Raw genomic sequence first — 8895 nt, 5'->3', positions numbered from 1 at the left:
GGTACCAGTGGTGGGTGTGAGGACGCTCCCTGGGGACCGCAGCTGGACCCAAGCAGAGCAGAAGCGCAGGCACACTTCGCGGTGTAAAGCGTCTCTCGGAGCGTGGAAGTCGCCAGGTCAACTCCCGGGGAATTTTGTGACGTAAAAGTCTGTGCTGAGGCCCCCTTCAGGCTCCTCCCTGGTCGAAATGCCCTCTGCCGGGGGATTCTGAGGGCCCTGCTTTGGGTGTTCGCGGTTTTGCAGGGAAGCTGTGGCCCCTGGGATTCTGCTCTGATTACCAAGTAAAGTTTATTCTGGCGGCTTGAGAAGAGAGTTTGTTGTTTTGGATTATTATCAGCTTTTCCCTAAGTCCAAGTTATGACCAAACTAGATAGCATATTCAAAAGCAGAGATATTACTTTGCCGACTAAGATCCGTCTAGCCAAGGCTATGGTTTTTCCAGTAGTCATGTATGGATGTGAGAGTTCCGAAGAATTGATGCGTTTGAACTGTGGTGTTGGAGAAGACCCTTGAGAGTCCCTCGACTGCAAGGAGATCCAACCAGTCCATTCTGAAGATCAGCCCTGGGATTTCTTTGGAAAGAATGAAGCTAAAGCTGAAACTTCAGTACTTTGGCCACCTCATGCAAAGAGTTGACTCATTGGAAAAGACTCTGATGCTAGGAGGGATTGGGGGCAGGGGGAGAAGGGGACGACAGAGGATGAAATGGCTGGATGGCATCACCTACTCGATGGATGTGAGTTTGAGTGAACTCCAGGAGTTGGTGATGGACAGGGAGGCCTGGCGTGCTGCAATTCATGGGGTTGCAAAGAGTCAGACACGAATGAGCGACTGAAGTGAACTGAACGTTTATGATAGTCTTACTTTTCCATGCATATGTAGGCACTTTATGTGTATTAACTCGTTATATCCCATAACATAGTCTGTTAACTCCTAGTTTACCGAGGAGAGATCTATACCTGTTGGAAGAGTTTTGTGTAGAATATCTCTAATTACCATTAAGTGATAAAAAGGATCCCTTCAACTATCAACTATACTGATGAAAACAAACCCTTGCTAATTGGCAGGGCCAGTGTGCAACTCTACATTAGTTTGACTCCAAAGTCTGTTTGGTATTCTAAGCAACTGTTAACATAAGTTGCTAAAATTTTATTACTCAGCTTCTTTTAGATGTATGAGAATTAATCAAAATTCTATCAGTTTTTTAAGATCAGTTAAATTCAGTAATAATAAATGTTTTCTTTTAAATTACATGATAGTTTATGAAGAGTTGTGTAATTTTAGTTACAATAGCACAATAGTTACTTAGGTATGTACACTTCTTACGGGTAGGGCTGTGATTCTGTAGGCTCTAAAATCCTATTTTATTCATTCAGTAGGTCTGGTTTTACAGGTTGGATGCTTATGATCTGTAATTAGTGTGTGCTCTCCCTATAAACAAATCTACCTGAAAACCTAAATTATAATTAAGGAGTTAGTTTGCTCATTAGCAGAAATCTCACCACGTATTGCGGGCTTCCCAGGTGACTCAGTGGTAAAGCATCCACCTGTCAGTGTAGGAGACTCAGGAGATTCAGATTCGATCCCTAGGTTGGGAAGATTCTCTGGAGTAGGAAATGACAACTCATTCCAGTGTTCTTGTCTGGAAAATCCCATGGACAGAGGAGCCTGGCAGGCTGCAGTCCGTGGTATCACAAAGAGTTGGACAGGACTGAGCGACTGAGCCTGCACACATAGCCATATATTGAACACCTCATTTGTGGAAGAAAGTTTACTTACTATGTTAGATATATCTTTTAACTATGAAATAGAGAAGACTTAAAAATATTAAAAAAATTGAAGTATAGTTAATTTACTGTGTGTGTCAGATGATACCACACTTATGGCAGAAAGTGAAGAAGAACTAGAGCCTCTTGATGAAAGTGAAAGAGGAGAGTGAAAAAGCTTAAAACTTAAATATTAAGTTTTAAATGGCTTAAAACTTAAAACAACATTCAAAAAACTAAGATCATGGCATCTGGTCCCATCACTTCATGGTAAATAGATGGGGAAACAGTGGAAACAGTGACAGATTTTATTTTGGGGGGCTCCAAAATCACTGCAGATGGTGACTGCAGCCATGAAATTAAAAGACGCTTACTCCTTGGAAGGAAAGTTATGACCAAGCTAGACAGCATATTAAAAAGCAGACATTACTTTGCCAACAAAGGTCCGTCTTGTCAAAGCTATGGTTTTTTCAGTAGTCATGTATGGATGTGAGAGTTGGACTGTGAAGAAAGCTGAGCGCTGAAGAATTGATGCTTTTTTTTTTTTGATTTCCAAGAAACTCTATTTTTTAATTTTTTTAAATTTTTATTTTTACTTTATTTTGCTTTACAATACTGTATTGGTTTTGCCATACATTGACATGAATCAGCCACGGGTGTACATGAGTTCCCAATCCTGAATCCCCCTCCCACCTCCCACCCCATATCATCTCTCTGGATCATCCCCGTGCACCAGCCCCAAGCATCCTGTATGCTGTATCAAACATAGACTGGTGATTCATTTCTTACATGATAGTATACATGTTTCAATGCCATTCTCCCAAATCATCCCACCCTCTCCCTCTCCCACAGAGTCCAAAAGTCCGTTCTAAACATCTGTGTCTCTTGCTGTCTCGCATACAGGGTTATCATTACCATCTTTCTAAATTCCATATATATGTGTTAGTATACTGTATTGGTGTTTTTCTTTCTGGCTTACTTCACTCTGTATAATAGGCTTCAGTTTCATCCACCTCATTAGAACTGATTCAAATGTATTCTTTTTAATGGCTGAGTAATACTCCATTGTGTATATGTACCACAGCTTTCTTATCCATTCATCTGCTGATGGACATCTAGGTTGTTTCCATGTCCTGGCTATTATAAACAGTGTTGCGGTGAACATTGGGGTACATGTGTCTCTTTCAATTCTGGTTTCCTCTGTGTGTATGCCCAGCAGAGGGATTGCTGGGTCATAAAGCAGTTCTATTTGCAATTTTTTAAGGAATCTCCACACTGTTCTCCATAGTGGCTGTACTAGTTTGCATTCCCACCAACAGTGTAAGAGGGTTCCCTTTCCTCCACACCCTCTCCAGCATTTATTGCTTATAGACTTTTGGATCACTGCCATTCTGACTGGTGTGAAATGGTACCTCATTGTGGTTTTGATTTGCATTTCTCTGATAATGAGTGATGTTGAGCATCTTTTCATGTGTTTGTTAGCCATCCATATGTCTTCTTTGGAGAAATAGCCAAAGCAATCTTGAGAAAGAAGAATGGAACTGGAGGAATAAACCTTCCTGACTTCAGGCTCTACTACAAAGCCACAGTCATCAAGACAGTATGGAACTGGCACAAAGACAGAAATATAGATCAATGGAACAAAATAGAAAGCCCAGAGATAAATCCACATACATATGGACACCTTATCTTCGACAAAGGAAGCAAGAATATACAATGGAGTAAAGACAATCTCTTTAACAAGTGGTGCTGGGAAAACTGGTCAACCACTTGTAAAAGAATGAAACTAGATCACTTTCTAACACCATACACAAAAATAAACTCAAAATGGATTAAAGATCTAAATGTAAGACCAGAAACTATAAAACTCCTAGAGGAGAACATAGGCAAAACACTCTCTGACATAAATCACAGCAGGATCCTCTATGATCCACCTCCCAGAATACTAGAAATAAAAGCAAAAATAAACAAATGGGAACTAATTAAAATTAAAAGCTTCTGCACAACAAAGGAAACTATAAGCAAGGTGAAAAGAAAGCCTTCAGAATGGGAGAAAATAATAGCAAATGAATCAACTGAAAAACAACTAATCTCAAAAATATACAAGCAACTTATGCAGCTCAATTCCAGAAAAATAAACGACCCAATCAAAAAGTGGGCCAAATAACTAAATAGACATTTCTCCAAAGAAGACATATGGATGAATTGATGCTTTTGACTGCAAGGAGATCCAACCAGTCCATCCTAAAGGAAATCAGTCCTGAATATTCATTGGAAGGACTGATGCTGAAGCTGAAATTCCAATATTTTGGCCACCTGATGCAAAGAATTGATTCATTTGAAAAGACTCTTATTCTGGGAAATAATGATTGATGGCAGGAGGAGAAGGGGATGACAGAGAATGAGATGTTTGAAAGGCATCACGGACTCAATGGACGAGTTTGAGTAGGCTCTGAGAGTTGATGATGGACAGGGAAGCCTGGTATGCTGCATTACATGGGGTTGTAAAGAGTTGGATACAGCTGAGTGACTGAACTGAACTGACTGAAGTGTACAGCAGAATGATTCAGTTGTACATATATTCTTTTTCAGATTCTTTTCCATTATACATTATTATATTATAGTTCTCCGTGCTATACAGTAGGTCTTTACTGCTTAGCTATTTTATATATAGTAGTACGTATATAAATTCATTTGTGTCACTTTTTCAGATTCCACATATAAGTGATATTATATGATACGAAATAGAGAAGTTTTATAACTTGCCCTCAGTAACACAGTTAGCAAGTAGAAGAACTGGATTTTGAACCAAAGTGTATCTAACATCCAAAGCTGGTATTCCTGACTGTTAAGCCAGATTGCCTCTCATAGGGGGTGATATGAACACTCCCTATCCCAGTGCCTGGCATGTAACACTCCCCATTTTTTCTTAACTGAATAAGGACACTAGCATTTTGTCAATCCTGCACATTTTATGTAGTTTGGACTCTGAGTTTACTGAATGAAGAAGAGTGAAAAGATATTTAATAAATGTATGTTATATTAATATGGATACATACTAGCTATTTGGGAGTGGTAAATTGATGAAAATCATGGATCATTTCAGAAAAGAACTAATTTTCATGTATATACCGCATCATGTTATAGTATCATGGGGTCCTAGACCCCCAAATTATGCTAATGGGATTTAAGAAATTATGGGTTCAAAGGGCAGTGGAAGGCAGTTCTACTGTTTATCAGTATTGCTACTCTCAAAACTGTACAGCCTCTACTTTCTCTTGCTGAAATCCTGAATAATAAAGTAAATATAGGTACAAGAAAATGCATAAGTTTTTCATTCATCTATTTCAATGAATATTACTGAGGCACTGACATGCACTAACTCCTTATTTTCCAAACAGAACCCCAATCTCCCTCTATCCCCATCCTGTTCTTCTTGATGCCTTCCTATCTCATTAAATTACAGCCTATTCTTTGGTTTCATAGGTCAAAAAGTCTAAAGTTCACCTTGACTTCATTCTTTCACTCACACCGCCCCCCACCCCTGCCTCCGTGTAGTCAATCAGCAAATCTTATTGTCTCTGTCTTAAAAATACATCCCCTTTTCATCATCTCCACATCTGCCATCCTGTTCTGAACCACTGCCATCTCTCACTGAATTGCTGTCTTAGCCTCCTAACTGTTCTTCACTTGATCTGTCCTCTAAGACCTTAACTCCTTCCCCTCCTGTCTTTGCTTCCTCTAACCTAGCCACCTGACCTCTTTGATGTTCTTTAAATACTCTAAGGCAGTCCTGTTTTTGAGCTTTGCACATGTTTTCTCGCCAGGCAGGATCTGCCCCCCCACCCCCCAGAACTAGGCATGACTAGCTCTGTGCCTATATTGAGGTCTCAGCTAGGTGAGGTCTTCCCTGAATACCCCATCTGAAACTGTCCTGCCTTATCCCCAAATCATTTTCTCTCCCCCTGCCTTATTTTATCATATTATTAATCACTGTCTGACTTCTGTGTTTACTGCTTAGTTTATTGTCTTGTGCTATCCTATCCCATTAGAATGTATCCTCTATGAGGGCAGGAACTTTTTTGTTTTGTTTACTTTTAATAGTTTTGTTTTAGTTTTGTTTACTATTAAACTTCTTAGTGCTTAGAAGAGAGCCTGGCACTGAATATCTGTTAAATGAATGATTATGCATGGTATTGAGCTAAACACTAAAGATGCAGTTGAGAATAACACAGACATAGTCCTTTGTGGAGTTTATAGTTTTTATAGGGGAGACAGACATTAAACAATGTAGCTCAGCTGGTGAAGAATCTGCCTGCAATGCAGGAAACCTGGGTTTGATTGCTGGGTTGGGAAGATCCCCTAGAGAATGGAAAGGCTACCCAATCCAGTATTCTGGCCAGGAGAATTCCATGGAGTGTATAGTCCGTGGGGTCTCAAAGAGTCAGACACTACTGAGTGACTTTTACTTTACACAAGATTTAATTATTATGGTTATAAGTGCTGAGAAGACATCATTGACCTTTCTGACTGCAGGTCTTGGTGTGCTGGAAGACATACTGTCAAATATTTAATAATTTAGGGGCAAGCACCAGAATCCTTTACATCACACAATTTTTTGAAATGAAAATGTAAAAGAATCAATGTCACACAAATGAGCATCTACAGTTAGAGGCAGTTTAAATAGGATTATAAAGATTTAGAGGGAGCTGACAAAGCAAGGCTGGGAACCAGACTAAAAGTAGCCTACTAAACAGATAATCTAGTCTGGCTATGTTCTTTCCATCAGTCAAGGTTACTGCAGGTTCCAGGAGAAGAAATCCATTGGCAGACTGGGTCAAGTTAATTGTACTTTGGAGGGGAAAACAAAATGAAACGAGATGAAACATACTTTTACCCTTTTAAATTCGGGTAAATCAGAAAAGTATCCTAGTATGTGTGTTGTATATATGAAAACAACATTCCTACTTACCTTTGATTTCAGCAGAGATAATTTTCCCCCAGAAGTTTTCTTGACCGACTCTTTTCCTCTCCAAATCTTAGGGCTTCTTTTGTGTGCTTCCTTAGACCTCTGTCACACGCTTTGGTAAGCACCTCTTGCTTTGCCTGTTTCCTTCTTGTGGATAATCTCTAAGGAAAGGGCTTGTGGGTGTGCTCCCAGACCTTAGAATAGCACCCAGCATAGTGTGGTGCTCAGGAATTACATGTTGAATGAATTCTATGCCTTTATGAAGGACTATTATTTCACATTGTTAAGTACTATACACACAGAAAACACAGATTTTCATTTTAAAAAACGGAAGAGAATTACTTGGTCACACTCTGCTAGAATTATGTAATAAATTGTTTAGAAACAAGGTATAAAAAATAGCTCTGTATCTTTACCTATTAGTTATTTAATAGCCACATGTACCTGGCTATCAAAAGTCCAGTTGCAACATGTTGAATACAGGTAAGGCCTAAGCAATGTGTTGCAAAGATCCAGTTTAGAGGAAAGCGAAAGGGGAGAGAGTGCATTATTAAGTGTCATCTTATATACGCCATGAGTGTGTCATATGCTGTAATCTTGCTCCATTTTTCTCACAAAATGTACTGAGGGAGGTATTATATTTCCATTTTACAGATAAATTGAGGCTCAGAAAGCTTAAGCCATTTTCTCAAGACTGCACAACTAAGTGTCATCTCAAGAATCAAAAATATTCACTTCATCTTTAATTATAGTTTTGGAATAGGGAAGGTGCACAAAGGCAGTGGAAGCTAGCAAGGGAAGATAAAATAAATGAGAGCTTCTTATGGTGTGTGTGTGTGTGTGTGTGTGTGTGTGTGTATGTGTGTGTGTGTGTGTGTGTGTGTGTGATTCATTGGGGAATAGCTATTTTATAATGGCAAGTTCTGTGAAGTTTTATGTCAACCAGGGGTTGAGTCGACAGGAGGAAGAAAGGTATCAGAATTATTGCCTCAACTTTCTTATTTAATTCATTGAATCATTCTAAGAGTATTTCAGTTAACAAGCAATCCAGGGGAAAATGAATGGCACTATGAGGGAACAAGTTCCTAATCTTGTCATCTCGTTTTATTTTTAGGTATATTTGTTTTAGTTACATCTTTGAGCTTCCCTCATAGCTCATTGGTAAAGAATCTGCCTGCAATGCAGGAGACCCCAGTTTGATTCTTGGGTTGGGAAAATCCACTGGAGAAGGGATAGGCTACCCATTCCAGTATTTTGGGGCTTCTCTTATGGCTCAGCTGGTAAAGAATCTGCCTGCAGTGTGGAAGGCCTGGGTTTGATCCCTGGGTTGGGAAGATCCTCTGGAGAAGGAAAAGCCTGTCCACTCCAGTATTCTGGCCTGGAGAATTACATGAACTGTATAGTCCATGGGGTCAGTCACAAAGCTCTGGTGTGACTTTCACTTGGTGTATGAGGTAAGATTAGAAAAAGATTGCTCTAAATAACTGTAAGATATTTCCTGAGCAGAAATTTTTTTTTTTTTTTTTTTACTTCTTTTTGGCCATGCCACTTGACTTGTAGGATCTTAGTGCCTGACAAGTGATGGAATCTGGGCTCCTGGCACTAGAAGTGTGGACTCCTAACCACTGGACAGCCAGGGAATTTTCAAGAAAATATATTTTCAACTTTTAAAAGAAAGCATACACATTTCTGATAGTAGACCAATTATTGTAAAATAAAGTTTAACTCTGCTATTTATCTTTACAAATGTTTAATAGTCACTTATAAAGTGTTTACCATGCTTTAGGAAGTGTAATAAACTCTTCATATTACTATATCTCATTTTAATCCTCAGATCTGCAAGGTATTATCATGTCCATTTCATGGAAACTGAAACTGAGACCCAGAGGGTTCACTATCATGCTCTAGTCTCAGAGCTGGTGAACTTGGAGCTGAGGTTCAAACCAGGCCTGTGACTCCCAAACCTCTGCGTGTAAACTTAGCATGGTGTCACAGACAACACCCCAACCTAAAGGTAGCTGTAGTTCTTGTAAGAGAGACAGAAGTAAAGTGAGCATTGAATTTAAGAACAAAAGGTTCTTTATTATTAGACAAGTATAATTTTCTGAAAAATCCTTACTTCCAAGAAGAGATCTCTAAGCATATTAAGGAGGTCTATAG

Source organism: Ovis canadensis, chromosome 6 (assembly GCF_042477335.2).
Source record: "Ovis canadensis isolate MfBH-ARS-UI-01 breed Bighorn chromosome 6, ARS-UI_OviCan_v2, whole genome shotgun sequence".
Taxonomy (NCBI): Eukaryota; Metazoa; Chordata; class Mammalia; order Artiodactyla; family Bovidae; genus Ovis; species Ovis canadensis.
The sequence above is the reverse complement of the archived record's forward strand: the minus strand, read 5'-3'. Positions refer to the sequence as shown.